The sequence below is a fragment of the Anas platyrhynchos genome, chromosome 1 (genome assembly GCF_047663525.1).
Source record: "Anas platyrhynchos isolate ZD024472 breed Pekin duck chromosome 1, IASCAAS_PekinDuck_T2T, whole genome shotgun sequence".
Classification (NCBI taxonomy): domain Eukaryota; kingdom Metazoa; phylum Chordata; class Aves; order Anseriformes; family Anatidae; genus Anas; species Anas platyrhynchos.
This window is the reverse complement of record NC_092587.1, coordinates 98,346,501-98,359,765: the sequence shown is the minus strand read 5'-3', so window position 1 is coordinate 98,359,765 and position 13,265 is coordinate 98,346,501. Positions and strand designations below refer to the sequence as shown.

The window sequence follows — 13,265 nt, the reverse complement described above, 5'->3', positions numbered from 1 at the left end:
CTTCTCTTCACATAATTTATAGCTTGCTACTGATGAAATTCAGCTTATACAAGTTAGCTGATCATAGCATCTGGCTTAATTTTATAATCAATCCTCTTTTGAGAACATGTTCTGTCCTAAATTCAAGATACTTCTTCAAATGAAATTGATAATAGGAAGGTTCACATTAAATTTCAATTGATTTATTTTCCTTGATTAATTAGTGAACAGTATGTGTCACACTAAAAGAATACCAGGCTTTTATTTAAACAAGAAATAATTTGATATAACTCATGTATAGGAGAAACTACAATAAAATTCTATCATTTAGCCTTAAGAAAACTTTATAAGATCTAGCAGTCTCAAAACATAAAGTTTGTCTTATCACAGACGTAACTATGATAATTCCTAGAAAATTAAGTTCTATAGTTTGAATTTTAACCTAACTGAATAAAGAGGTAAAGCTGCACTGCAATTCATCACAGTACCTTTTTCCCCTGGTTTTTACACAAAATCAACTTTTTATAACTATGGCAAAAATTAAGTGAAACAATCTAATACAAATTATAGTCTGTAAACTGAAATGGGAAGTACATAGGTTTTATTCTGCTCAGAGTTACTTCAGGCATAACAAATATATGGTTTTTGGTGTTTGCAAGCTCTCAAAAATATTTTTCACTTAAAGGCTTAACCTGACTCTTGTTATTTGGCAGAAAACTTCTAATAAATGCTACCTTCGTTTTTCAGTAATGAGGTATTTCTTAGTGCTGTTGATGTGTGATTTATCAAAAAAAAAACCCTCTAGATTACTTTTCATTTCTCTTAAACTTCACTATTAGTTTATGTAGCAGTAGTGACACAAGTAAGGAGGAAGTCTTTGAATGTGGACCATTGAGACTGTACTGCTGTGTGAGTATTTCTCTATTAAAGACGAACAGAAAAACTAAACTCCCTAACATCTACTTACATTGATTACTACCAAAAAATATATATATTTTACATCCAAGAGATGGTGCTGTATTGTTTGTTGGCTGCATGCACTAGGTGCACTGCCTTAGATGAAGTAATGGCTTCCTTGCTTACCAAACACTGAAATTTCTATCATTTGTGTTTTGCACCCAATTTATTTATATGATAATTTTTGGAAACATGGCCTTTTATAATGGTAGATTTTCCATCAGTGGTGACTTTGCAGTGGACCCTTATCAAAGACTATTTCAGAATATCCTATGCGTCTTTCACGTAGTGGCATGCCCCTGTTGATCTGATTATTTTGCAACAACTTCATGGCAGTCAGTAAAGTCATTCATTATCAGGAAAGCATTCTGTTACGTGTGGCAGCACATTAGGTATGTTACCAGGTTTAGCTTGAACACTGCTGACCTTTTCTGTTATGAGTACCAGCTTTTTCCTAATTGCATTTCTGCAATTCTGGTGTTAGAACTACAGAAGATAAATGTCAGGTGCTTCCTAGATTTCTGTAACAATGAGAGTAGTGTGACAGAGTATGTGATGGTGTTTAGAGCTTAACAGCTAACTGTGTTTCAGAGTTTATAAGTTTGTTTTAAGCACGGTAGAGACTGACACAATTATTTTATCAATTTAGGCAGTCTTATCCTTTCTTTTGTTCATTGGATTCCTGAATGACCCCAGTGAAAAATAATCCTCCTAAACCAATTCATTATTATTATTCTCTTTCCCACTCTGCTAGGAAAACCACTTTTTAACACTTCCTGAGATGCATTCATCCATTTAATAGAGGATATATTTTCTCTTGATCTTCGTAAATATATCTGGAAGCAGCAAGGTTTCCTGACCTAATGTCTCCCTGTGCCTAATGTGTTGACTTAATTTTTTGGACCTGCTCCTTTTGGTACAGCTGATGGTCAAAGCTGACTTTGGTACAGTATAAGTGAGCCTTCTTACCTTGAATCTTTGGTTTCTAATACATGCCAGGTTTAACATTAAGGGGTGGTACGTCTACAAAGAAATAGGAGAGGAGAGGGAAGAATCTGCATGATGAGAGAAGCTCCCTTCACAAGAGATTCTTTGAAGATGCAAGTCAGGGAAGTAAGGTCTAGGAAAAGTAACCTACCAAATCCATATGGAGTTAGTCATAAATGCCCTGAGTGATAGTAGCCATTGTGCTGAATAAGCCTCTGGAAGTCCAACTCCACAGATTTCAAACAGTTTTTTGTTTTTTGTTTTTTTTTTTGTTGTTGTTGTTTTTTTTCAGGCAACTCCAGAGCTCAGAGAAGTTAAAGTGTAGGAGAGAAACAATGATAATCATATCCCCAAGCTTAGAGAGATACTATGGCTGATTTACTTTTGCCAGGATAGTTTGTTTGAGAAGGCATCAATGGAAGGTATCCTCTGCAGAGGAAATCTGCTTTACAGTTTGTTTGTTTGTTTGTTTTAAATCTGTATTTTGATACAGATTTACATCACTTCTACAGATTTTCTGTCTTCTGTTCATTAAGGTTGCAAAAGTTCTATGTGGCTTTTCCTTTTTTCTATTTTTTTTTCTATTCCTTTTATTTATTTATTTTTCTTTTTCCCCCATAAAATCCCCCTCTCAGTGGGACTCTATCTACTAATTCCCTCAGTTTCTGAAGTTATGTTCCTTACTCAGAAGAGATTTAGACAACTCTAGCATGGAGAGAAGCTTGCCTAAAAATGAAAGGTGTAGTTTATCATAATTAGAGATTAAGGGTAAGGAAACTTTATATACGTATTAATTATGCAAACCAAGAAAAGACTGTTACATGCCTTTAGCTGGGTAAACAAATATGAAGTAATGCTGTTTAGGTGTGAGTTGATGGCAGTGGAAATAAATACTACTATAAGCAAATGAATGACAATGTCTAACATAATTGGCATCTGATAACATAAAAAATCTTTTTAGATATGTAGTGTAATTAAAGAAATCAGACTTCAAAGAAAGGGAATGCATTTAAATCAGATAAAAGGTATCGACCATTAAATATGCTCATGCTGCTTTGCTGAATCAATATGACTGCTACTTTCATTTTTCTTAACTTCTATTATTAATAATAAATGTCAAGAAAACACTTCATGAAGCCGGAAGGTGGGCACAAAGTCGGAGTTTATAGGCAGCAGTACAAAGGCAAGACATGTAGTTTGCTCAGACATTTGTCTCTTGTAATAACAAAGGCACAAGCTTTAATGCCCGTAGCTGTTGTCATTTCCGTATTCTAATTGGTGAGCTTAGTGCTTTAGAAGTGCACATTCTGGCTAGATATATTACATCCTTCCTTTGGTAATGTCCTGCAGGCAATTTTCAGTCTCTTTCAATTTATTAAGAATTTTTGTATACCTTTGTTCAAATACTAGTCATTAATCATCAGTAAACAGAGCTAACTCTCAAACTTGTGATGCTCAACGTAAAAGCAAGTTGTACTTGCACAGCTTAGGTAATAACTACGTTGATTTAGCTGGAGTTGAGAAAGGATGTGGTCCATCACAGTGAAACTGAAGGCACAGCTACTATGTATGTAACTGTAGTTAATGATCTCTGGAGGTCACCACTGAAGACAGTTCAATTATCATATTGAGTAGGTAACAGAAGTCCATGGCATTAGGAGAACTTCTTACTGGAAGGAGCAGCGTTTGATAGTTTTAGAGACCTACTTGAAATGAAGTAATTGGGTGAAATATCCTGATTTGCTAATTTTAAGCCATGTATTCAATTAATAGAAATACTCTAAGCTATAATACATCATGTATCAATTATCCATCCAAGAAATATTGTAATTGACATGAATAGGCTTCTGTGGATGTTCGTAGGCAGTCCTTACTTGCAAATTATACATAAAGAGATTGAGCCAAAACTCGATATGTCTGGAGAATAGAAAGTGGCATAACATATTCCCTTGACTTCATCCTCTCAAATATTTTTTTTCTTAGACAAGATATTTCTTTGCAAATAAAGGCAAGTGAATTACTGAGTTATATCCTCATTAGTATTTTGAAATGTAATTTCAAACAAGATCTCCTACAATGTGTGGTCCCACTGCACCTTTCCTTTGGACTCTGATATATTTATCTTCCATGAATGCCCAGTCCTATTTCAAAACATTTATCATCTTGGCTTTCACAATAACCTGTGGCAACAAGTTTTGAATTGAATTATGTGCTTTGAGGGAAAAGTGTTTACTTTTGTTTGTTTAAACCCTGCTGGTTGAGCTCTTCATTTCTTAACTTTCCAATCTACTTGGCCTCTTTTGCTGTTGGTGCTGTAAAGTATTGAAGTATTGAAAATCTCGCTGGGATGGCTGTTCATGTTTGCATTGATGGCCTTCCTTCATTCTTCTTACCATCACCTCCATATTTTCTTTCAGTTCCCAGTATGTCTCCTATTGTTTCCCACCTAGACCAGTGGCTTATATCTTTCTCTAAGTCCCACAGCCATTCTTATCACTGTAATGCTCTCATTTCCACTTTTATTTTGCCATTTCCAGTTGGATCACTGCCTTGCAGTTAAAATCACTTTCATTTTCATGTGGCTTCCCTTTACTAGTTTCTCAAGAACTTTCACCTTGCTGTCAGTGTCTCACTAATTATGATCTTAGCCTCTTTGCATTTCTTGGATTCCTGTCCTTTATATCCAGACTCTCCCTTCACGGTCTCTTTCTCATCATTTTCTTCATTTTCTTTCTGGTAGTAAATCTGTTTGATCTTTCCATGTCTAGAACAAGTCTATGCCAAATTTACACCAGCCATCTAAGTTTTTTTACCTCCACTTCCCAATTCCTACCTCCACATACATTTATTACAAAAATTCACCTTCTGAGGCCACCTGTAATTCCAGTACCATGCACTTTTTCTTTTACACGTTTATTTTTAAATTAGTAGAAACTCTGTGGAATCCAAAACATCTGAAATCTAAACTCCATTACCTCTATCTGCTCTAAACTATCTCTGTCTGTTCATTTGTCCACTATAAAAATTTTACTACATTTAATTTCTGTCTTGAAGTTCTCGTAGGAGCCCCTCACCTTCCTTCATTTCTGTAACTCACTTGTGCACATCTCTCACTCTATGAAAGTAAACACCAAGTCAAACAGTAATTTGAAGAAAGTGGAAATGGAGGTTATGAATGAAAATGGAGGTTATCAGATGGGCAATAGAGCTCCTGGCTTGCAAAAAAAATTCAGTGCAGACCTTTGATAAAACTTGTAGACTGTTTTTGGACACCTTTTCCTAACATCCCTCCAAAAACAGAAAAATTATTAGCTGCAAGGCAGGGAGAGGTGGCAAGGAAAGAAAGGAATGAGAGACCTTATATGGAGGTCTTGTATAGAACAGCAGACTCGGCAGTAATCTAGTTGCCCTCCATTTTGGTGTTAAGATCCCAGATATTGGTAGATGATAGTCCAGGTAACTGGACAATTTCTGAAGTTGCCTCCTTTATAGTTCCTGAGATGAAACATCTCACTCACATATGTGTCTCAGAGAAGAGAATTTCCTTGCCTGTGGGAAAATCCTACCCTTTGACTGAACAAAGCTTCTGAAAAGAGAATTGAGCAGACCTGTGATGTAATGGAACAATAATAAATGGAACAATAAAGCTATAATAGAGGGTGTTTTTACAAGAGGAAAAAAAAAAATAAAAAACAAAAAAACTTTGCTTCCACAGCAATCGAGGCTTATCAAGAATATGAGGCTCAGAAGACCACTCAGAACTTAATTTGAAATTCTGTGCATGTGAATATCTATACTGCTTGGTTTTGAGATTTTTTTTTTCTGTGTTTGAATTAAAAGAAAGAGGGTCCCTCAGTTCTGAGTCATTAAAACAGAGGTGAAAAAAAACAGTCTTCCCTACTTCCATCTTTTAAAAAATAAAAATAAAGTACAAAAATGTAAAGGAAATGACTCATTGACAGAGGAATCTGAGCTTTCAGCTGAAAAATAAATAAAAGAATGCTCTTGAAGACTTGTCATCATAAACCCAAACTGAGTTTCCCTTCCCCCAAAGTTTTTGTTTGTTTGTTTGTTTTGTTTTGTTTTAGTTTTTATTTTACTTTTCCATGTTTTTTTGTGTAGAAGCCGAGGTATGTAGGAGTTAGGTTGTGCAGTCCTGAGAAAGTAGCTCAATAAACCTTTTATTAAAGGTTTAAACACAGTAAATGGTATTCACATGATATTCTGCAAAGTATAGCCCTTCAAATTGTGTTGAATTATTTTGATTTTGTATACACATCAACTTTGTGTAGTGACATCCAGGTATTAAGTCACTTTCACAGTGTTAAAGTTAACTTCTTCTGAAGACTTTTAGCTGCACTAAAACAGGTGGCCCAAACCTAAAAGAACAGTTTTGTTGGAATCCTGCATAATCAGATGAATTATGAAAACATTGTGTAATATAGGCTTTATTATTGGACTAAAGAAATATAATGTTTATTTATGTTTCCAGGTATGAGAAGTCTGTCAAGAAACTTACGGTGGAATTGTTGGCTTAATTTTATGGATGAATTGGCCAGCTATTATCCCTGAACACTTGCAAGGCAGCTACTTTGAAATTGCTTTTTGTTGATAAATACTTGCACAGTAGGGTCTATAGTTGAGCTGTATGAACTGATATTTCTTCATTTATGGTGACTTTAGAAAAGTAAGATGCTTTTTTTTTTTTCTTTCAGATAAGCTTAAAATTATTTTGTAAAGGTCAAGAAAATAACATTCTAAACCACAGAAATGCTTTAGCAGAATGTTTTACATTTAAGTACTGTTTTGGATGAAAGAAAGGTTTTAAAATAAAGTGATTTTTTTTTTTTTAGATAACATTTTTTTTTTTTTTGAATGGGGTACTTGCTGGAATTACTGAATCCAGGGTCTTTCAGTTGACTTAAATTTGAATTTGTCCTGCTTTTACTTCCCTCTCCCCCCCAGTCCCCAGCAGCAGATGCTGTCTTGAGTGCCAATTTTTAACTACCTATTCCAACACATCTAGCCCATATAGCTCATTCCTATTTAAATATGTTAGAAATGTACTTATTCTAAATACCTGTAGCTTTGGATCATGTCACACAATAAGTGAAGAAATTCAATTTTCTATGTTCATGTGTAATTGGCTGATGAGATAGTTCTTGATTTGGGCTTCCTATGTGATTTCTGAAAAGGAAAAGATTGCATACTAGTTTTGATTTATAATGAGGTTTTCTGTCCATACACAGTAATTGCATAAAATTAATATTTTGGATGCTTGTATACAAGTAGATCACCTACAGTAAAGTACTTTTTGAGTAATTTATACTAGATATAGTGCTGTTGCTCTTTGGAACATAACTCTTAAATGATCTTCAGTGAGCTGTATTTCTCAAATAATACTGTTGAGTTTATTATCGCTCTGATCTGCTTTAGTAGCACAGCTTGCTCTCTAATTTTTCTGGATTTCAAGCTTTGCTATTGCTTACCTCTTACATTCTTGAACTTTATTTCAGTCATGCATTTTGGGTGAGGGGTCAGAGTGCAAAATTACCTTGTCTATGAATATCACATGCAGTCTTCATGAAAAAAATAAGGCTGTTAACACAATGATTTCACTAGTGACTGACGACAAAGTTAAAGTCAAACAGTTGCTAATGATTTTCTGTTTCCATGAAGACCATTTATTATTCACACACACACACACACACAAAACCATAATGAAATTATTAAAGTAACTTAGTAATTTTTCTAAATTGCAATCTTTCCAGCACCATTAGGAGCTACTTTGAATGCAAGTGAGGGCCTCCTGTCTCTGTCATTCTGATATGGTGCTTCTATAATTTACCTTTCTTTTGAGAATAAGTTGCTCATCTTTTCACTCAATTCAGGAAAGGAAAATGATATGCTGTGCAGTGATTATACTTAGAATGTCAATTGGTGATGGTCGTCTGGTGATACATTAGTACCATGTGTTGCTCAAACTGAGATTACAAAGTTTGGGAAAGTAGCACAAGTCATTGGTTCTGAGCAAATAGAGATAGTTTGGAGACAGATATAATTGCTTTAGGGAGATTGCACACAGCATCCTGAGTCTTTAGCTTACCCCTGAGTGCGGGGAAGCCTCTGTAAAAATGTTACATCTTAAAGATCTGTGAGAAGTTCGGTATCTAAGGTCTTTGATCAAGGATAGAGTGTCAGAGAGAATTAAATACTTTTGAATTTGCTTATCTCTAACCATCTCTAATATCCTTAATTTGGCATTAGTAATTATTTGTTCTGGTTATTCTATTTTTGCTATTTGTAATAGAAAAAAAAATATTGTTTTCAAGTATGAATGTAAATCTATCAAGGTTGATGAAGTTGGTTGGAATATCTGGTGCTGTCTGAGTATCTCCCACAATATCAGTATATTCCTTCCTGCAGAAGGCTGTGGTTACCTCATAACAATAAAGTTTTAATCCCTTTTGAAGAAACTTACCTAGCAGGTGTCTGTGGACAGGTCTCCAAATACCTGCTGTCACTGACGGGAATGATGTAAGATGATCTGTTATTTGTGAGAAAAACAGTCCGAACAACTTTCAGTGAAGGTTACTTTTCTTTTGTTAGAAGGACTTGAGATTGAAGTATGAAAGATTTTTTTTTTTTTTCTGTATCTTTTTTATACTCTAGTCTGCATTTCCTTTACTTTTTCTTCACCTGTATCCATACAACTCATTTAGTCCCCAAATACACCCTTGAAGAAAAGCCTTGTTTTTGCTTGGTAACTTCATGCCTGGGGAGGGTATATCTTTCAGTTGAAACTTATTATTTCTCCTGGCAATTGAAGAAGAAACCAAACCAAATGAGAGGAGGAGGGATATGAAAGAGATTTGACAGGGTAAACTCTTTTTTCCTTTAGGTATTGCTGTGGGTCATCGCAGTAGTAGATTGTTTTCGCCCTCTGTGATTTTTTATTTTTTTAATATATATTTTCTACAGGTTCTCAAATCCTTGATTGGTAGGAAGCAGTTGACAAGGTTGATACATTGTAGTATTCATTTGCTGCTTGATTGAAGAGAGCTCTGGATGGCTTTCATCATTCACAAGCAGAAACTGAAATCTCTTTGCAATGATTTGTAAATCTGTTTGTTTGAAATAAATTAGCAGATCTGATCAGGCTTCTTTTATAACAAATACTTCGGCATTCAGTTGGAATGGTCCTTGTCCTGTTTGATGGCTTAAAGAGAAAGCTACCAAATATCTGTCTGCATGAACAAAAGATGGGTAATTGTAATAAAATTGAGTCTTGACTTTATTGCATATGTCCCAGCATTCATAGTAGCAGAGCCAGAGTCATTGAGGAATTTGGCTAGATGAATAGTACTCTTTGGAACAAAAAAAAAAGACAGAGCATAAAGATTGACAACTAAAATGATAGGAGTTTGTTCTCTCAGGTAATGCACTATGGTAATAAGAATGTGAGTATTAAGTTTATTAATCAAAGACGGTGCGAAGAAGTGCAATAAACTGTATTTTTCTTGCAAAGATCCCATTAACTTGTCCAAGCTAATTTTCAATGGGATACAGCTATCCCACTGTGACAAAGCATTTCAGATTCGTGTTAGACCCCTCTGATTTTATTTTGAAATAAAGTCATTCAAATAATGTTCTCTGTTATGCCTTTATTGTAACCTTAAAATTATTGGAGTGAATTTTGAGTTGTTTAAGCAATTTCATTGTTTTGTCCTGTATTCTGTATTTCTCAGAGAAGTTAAAACAGCAACCATAGTGAAATAGAGATCAGCCTTCTGTTTACCTCCATTTAGTTTCAGCTCTTTTCTCCCTGCTAGGAAAATTTTAGAGAATTCTCCTTGACCTCTTTCTTCTTCCTACTGTAGTTCTGGCTAAACTTTTTAATTTTATTTATTTATTTATTTATTTATTTTTTTGCACAGAAAGAGTCAAGTGTCATTCTGAGAAAGCTGTCATCTTTGTTCAAGGCTGCTAGTAGCTGAATTTGTATTGTACATTAGCTTTTCTGTATAGGTTTTCAAGGGCCAGATGTTGGTATTTTATTTCATTTAATTTTGAATACTTCTTTTTTTATGGCTTGAAGAAACAAGGAAATATGGCTTGTCTGTTTTCTTAAAAAAAAAAAAAAAAAAATGAACATCACAGCTTTAATGTGATCTTTAAGTAGTGGTGATGGGCCTAAAATACCATATTAATAATGATAGAATACAGTGCTTCTGTGACAAGTCATGCTGGCTTTTTTCTTGTAAGATGGTGGCTTTTGTGGTAACAGTTTGTCTTGAATGCAGTAAAATTGGCACTGCAGGCATAAGGACAATTGCTTTTAAAATACAATTTTAAGAGTTTTTGAGTTTTTTTTTTCTTTGAGCTTCTTTTTTTTTTTTCCCCTCCCGTAGAGTATTAAAGTGGGACTCAGGAGATTCATTCTGAACTCCCCTATCATGATCAGAGGTCTGTAAAATATAAGACATTCCACTTAATACTTCTGTGTTCATTTTCCTAGCTGTGAAATGAAACTGATGCTACCTCCTTTTCACTTATATTTCATCTCTACTGTCTAAGTAATGATCTTACAGAGGCAGAGATCCATTGTGCATATATGTTCCAGAGTGCATATATGTTTCTTAATCAAGAGTGGTAAACAAAATCAGGACATGTATAGATGCCTTTTTTTTTTTTTTTTACAAGTAAAGCTGCTTCATTTGAGGCCGCATTCTCAAACAGTGTTTTAAAACTATACCTTTTTATTAGAACATTAAATCACAAAAGTCTTCTTCTTAGCCTTCTCCTTGCTCTGCAAATTTTACGTAAGATCTTTCAGGCAAGTTGCATAAGCTTCACTGATGTGCTCAGTGCAGTATTCGTAACTGCTTCAAATAAAAAGGTGTACAAGATAGAATGGCTACATTCAACATAATAAAAGGTTTTTATTAATATTACCACTATAAAATGTGAAAGATTTTTTCTTAACTACTGGAAAAGTGTAAGGTATCTTTGGGAATGCTTAGGTCTTGCACAGTATATATTTGGAGTAGTCTAAAGTATTGTATTCATATGACTCCAAAATATGGAAGATTAATTTTTCTGTGGAATACCTATCTTCATTTGTCCTTGGAGGTACATTTATGCTAATGACATTATTAAAGTAAAACTTAGAGCACTTGAAAACAAATTCTTTAGTACTAAAGAGTTTGTCCACTTGAGAATTTAGATTGTTGTGTTAAGATAATCTTCAATATCTACTCATCAGAACAAGTTGTTAACTTGTCAGATTTATCCTTTTATGTTCTCTGTATATCACCTGGTTTTAGCACAACTAGAAATTAAGAAATACTACATTACAACCTAATCATTTTCTTCAATACAGTAGTTGTAATTCCTATAATCTGCGCCACCCAAACTGCAATGTATTGCGTAGGTATATTGTGAGATACTACATTATGCCACCTTTTATTCTTCTGCTTCACAAAGAGCAAAAATGGTGAGCTTTTCAGATGACTAGAATGGTGATAAGCAATGAGTGGACAATGAAATGAGAGTGTTCCAGCATCATAGGACTTCCTTTGCAAATTTCTTTGTTTCAAGGGAGCAGCAGCTGGACAGCTTTTGCTGATCACAAATTCAGTGGAGTGGTGTGGAGATCAAGATGATCCCCGAAGTAAGCACTCAGGGCTTCCAAGGTCAAACTCTTCATTTTAAAAGTTATCAGTCACTAGCACAACACTTAAATATTCACATTAGATGCTTTCCTGTGAAATACTTGATTCAATGGTCCTGTGGTCCCTACATGCATCTCCACTTACTGTGAGTGCTATGAACTGCTTTGTTCTGCAGGTAAGAAAGCCATATTTGTGGTAACATTTGTGCTGTGTGGAAAGGTCATGCTTTGCTAGCTAGATACTGCTGAAAAGTGCTTTTTTGGGGGGGTGTTTACTGCAGCTCTCAGAATTTTACTGAGCATTTGTGAGCACAACAAAAAGCATAGAGCCAGCAAATCCCAAATGCTGTTCTGTGTGGTGGAAGAGGTTGAAGAGGAACCGTGGGGGCTGCCCCACTCAGCAAGCTCTGCTCCTCAGAGTCCCTGTGGAAAGTGGTAGAGGTGGTTTTTAAGTATTCCAGTGAAAAGGGTGAGGCCACTTCCTTCCCATGCTTTCTTGTCATGTGTGCAAGAGTCACAGCTTCTTGTTTTCTGGCAGCTCCTACACCTGCCTGTGCCTGATCCAGCTTTACTGGTGGAATATCAGAATTTCCCACACCCTTGCAAGTCTTGCTGTTGCTGTAGCACTCAAAGTGAATGAGATATTCAGTAGAGGAATTGTTTAAGACAATTAAGTACAGTTAACTTTTTTTTTTTTTCTTCATAACTCAATGTCAACCTCCTACTGCACTTTGTTGACTTGTATTCATCATACTTTTAATTTTGTCATAACCTCTTCTGGTCAGAGCATGTGTCTGAAAATATGCCATGATATGATATCAGGTCCTCACTTTAAAGGACGCACTTCTAAGTAGTTTGGGCGATACCATACTGCCAACACTGAGTATAAATACTGATGTGAGTTTGGTTCTTTGCAGTTATATTCTTACCTTTCTAAGGATAGAATTTGGACCAGAGATGTGCAAATACCAATGTTTTTGCTTGACTCTCTGAAAGCAGAAGAAGGAGGCATTGTCTTTTTTGTAACACTTTGTCCTCCTTTGTTTGCTGCTGAAACCTCTTACTTTCAAAATAGAAAACAAAACAAATACAACAAACAAAAAACTATCAAAGTTTCTATAACAAGTGAGAGAACTCCCAATGACATGAAAACCCTGTTATCTCTTAAGACTTCTTTTTTTTTTTTTCCTCTGTCCTGACTGTGCAGCCAAACTGTGTTAAATAAAACCTTAACAAGTTCCCACAGCTTCCAACATCTAATGTCACCTACAGGCCCATAAAACATCTCAGAATTATGATACTGTGTGAATTTATTTTCTATTCTTCCTAAGTTGCTTAAAATTTTAGCCCAGTTGTGTATCTTGCATTATGAACTCATCCACCAGTAGTCTCTAATTGTTTTAACTAAGGATCTAGATCTACATGAGGCCTTTATTAAAAGGTTTTGGATTTTTTTTTTAATGACATCTGATTTGCTAGCAAAAATGTCAAGCACATAATTGCCATTTCAGAGTTTCATAAATCTGAAACAATTAGTAAAGAGAACCCCTTGACCTCATGTCCATGAGGCTTCATGATCATTCAGTCTAAGTGCTAAGGAGCTATTGGCACATGATATTCAAGCTGAATGATCCCTTTGTTCAATTCTGTTTTCTGGGAGCAACATTAA

At 35.0% G+C, this 13,265-nt stretch overlaps 1 protein-coding gene across 4 annotated transcripts in view; it reads left to right on the top strand.

Annotated features, from left to right (window-relative positions):
* The window catches only part of CADM2 (cell adhesion molecule 2), a 655,415-nt gene that overhangs the window by 585,629 nt on the left and 56,521 nt on the right, over positions 1–13,265 (top strand). The window lies entirely within an intron of this gene.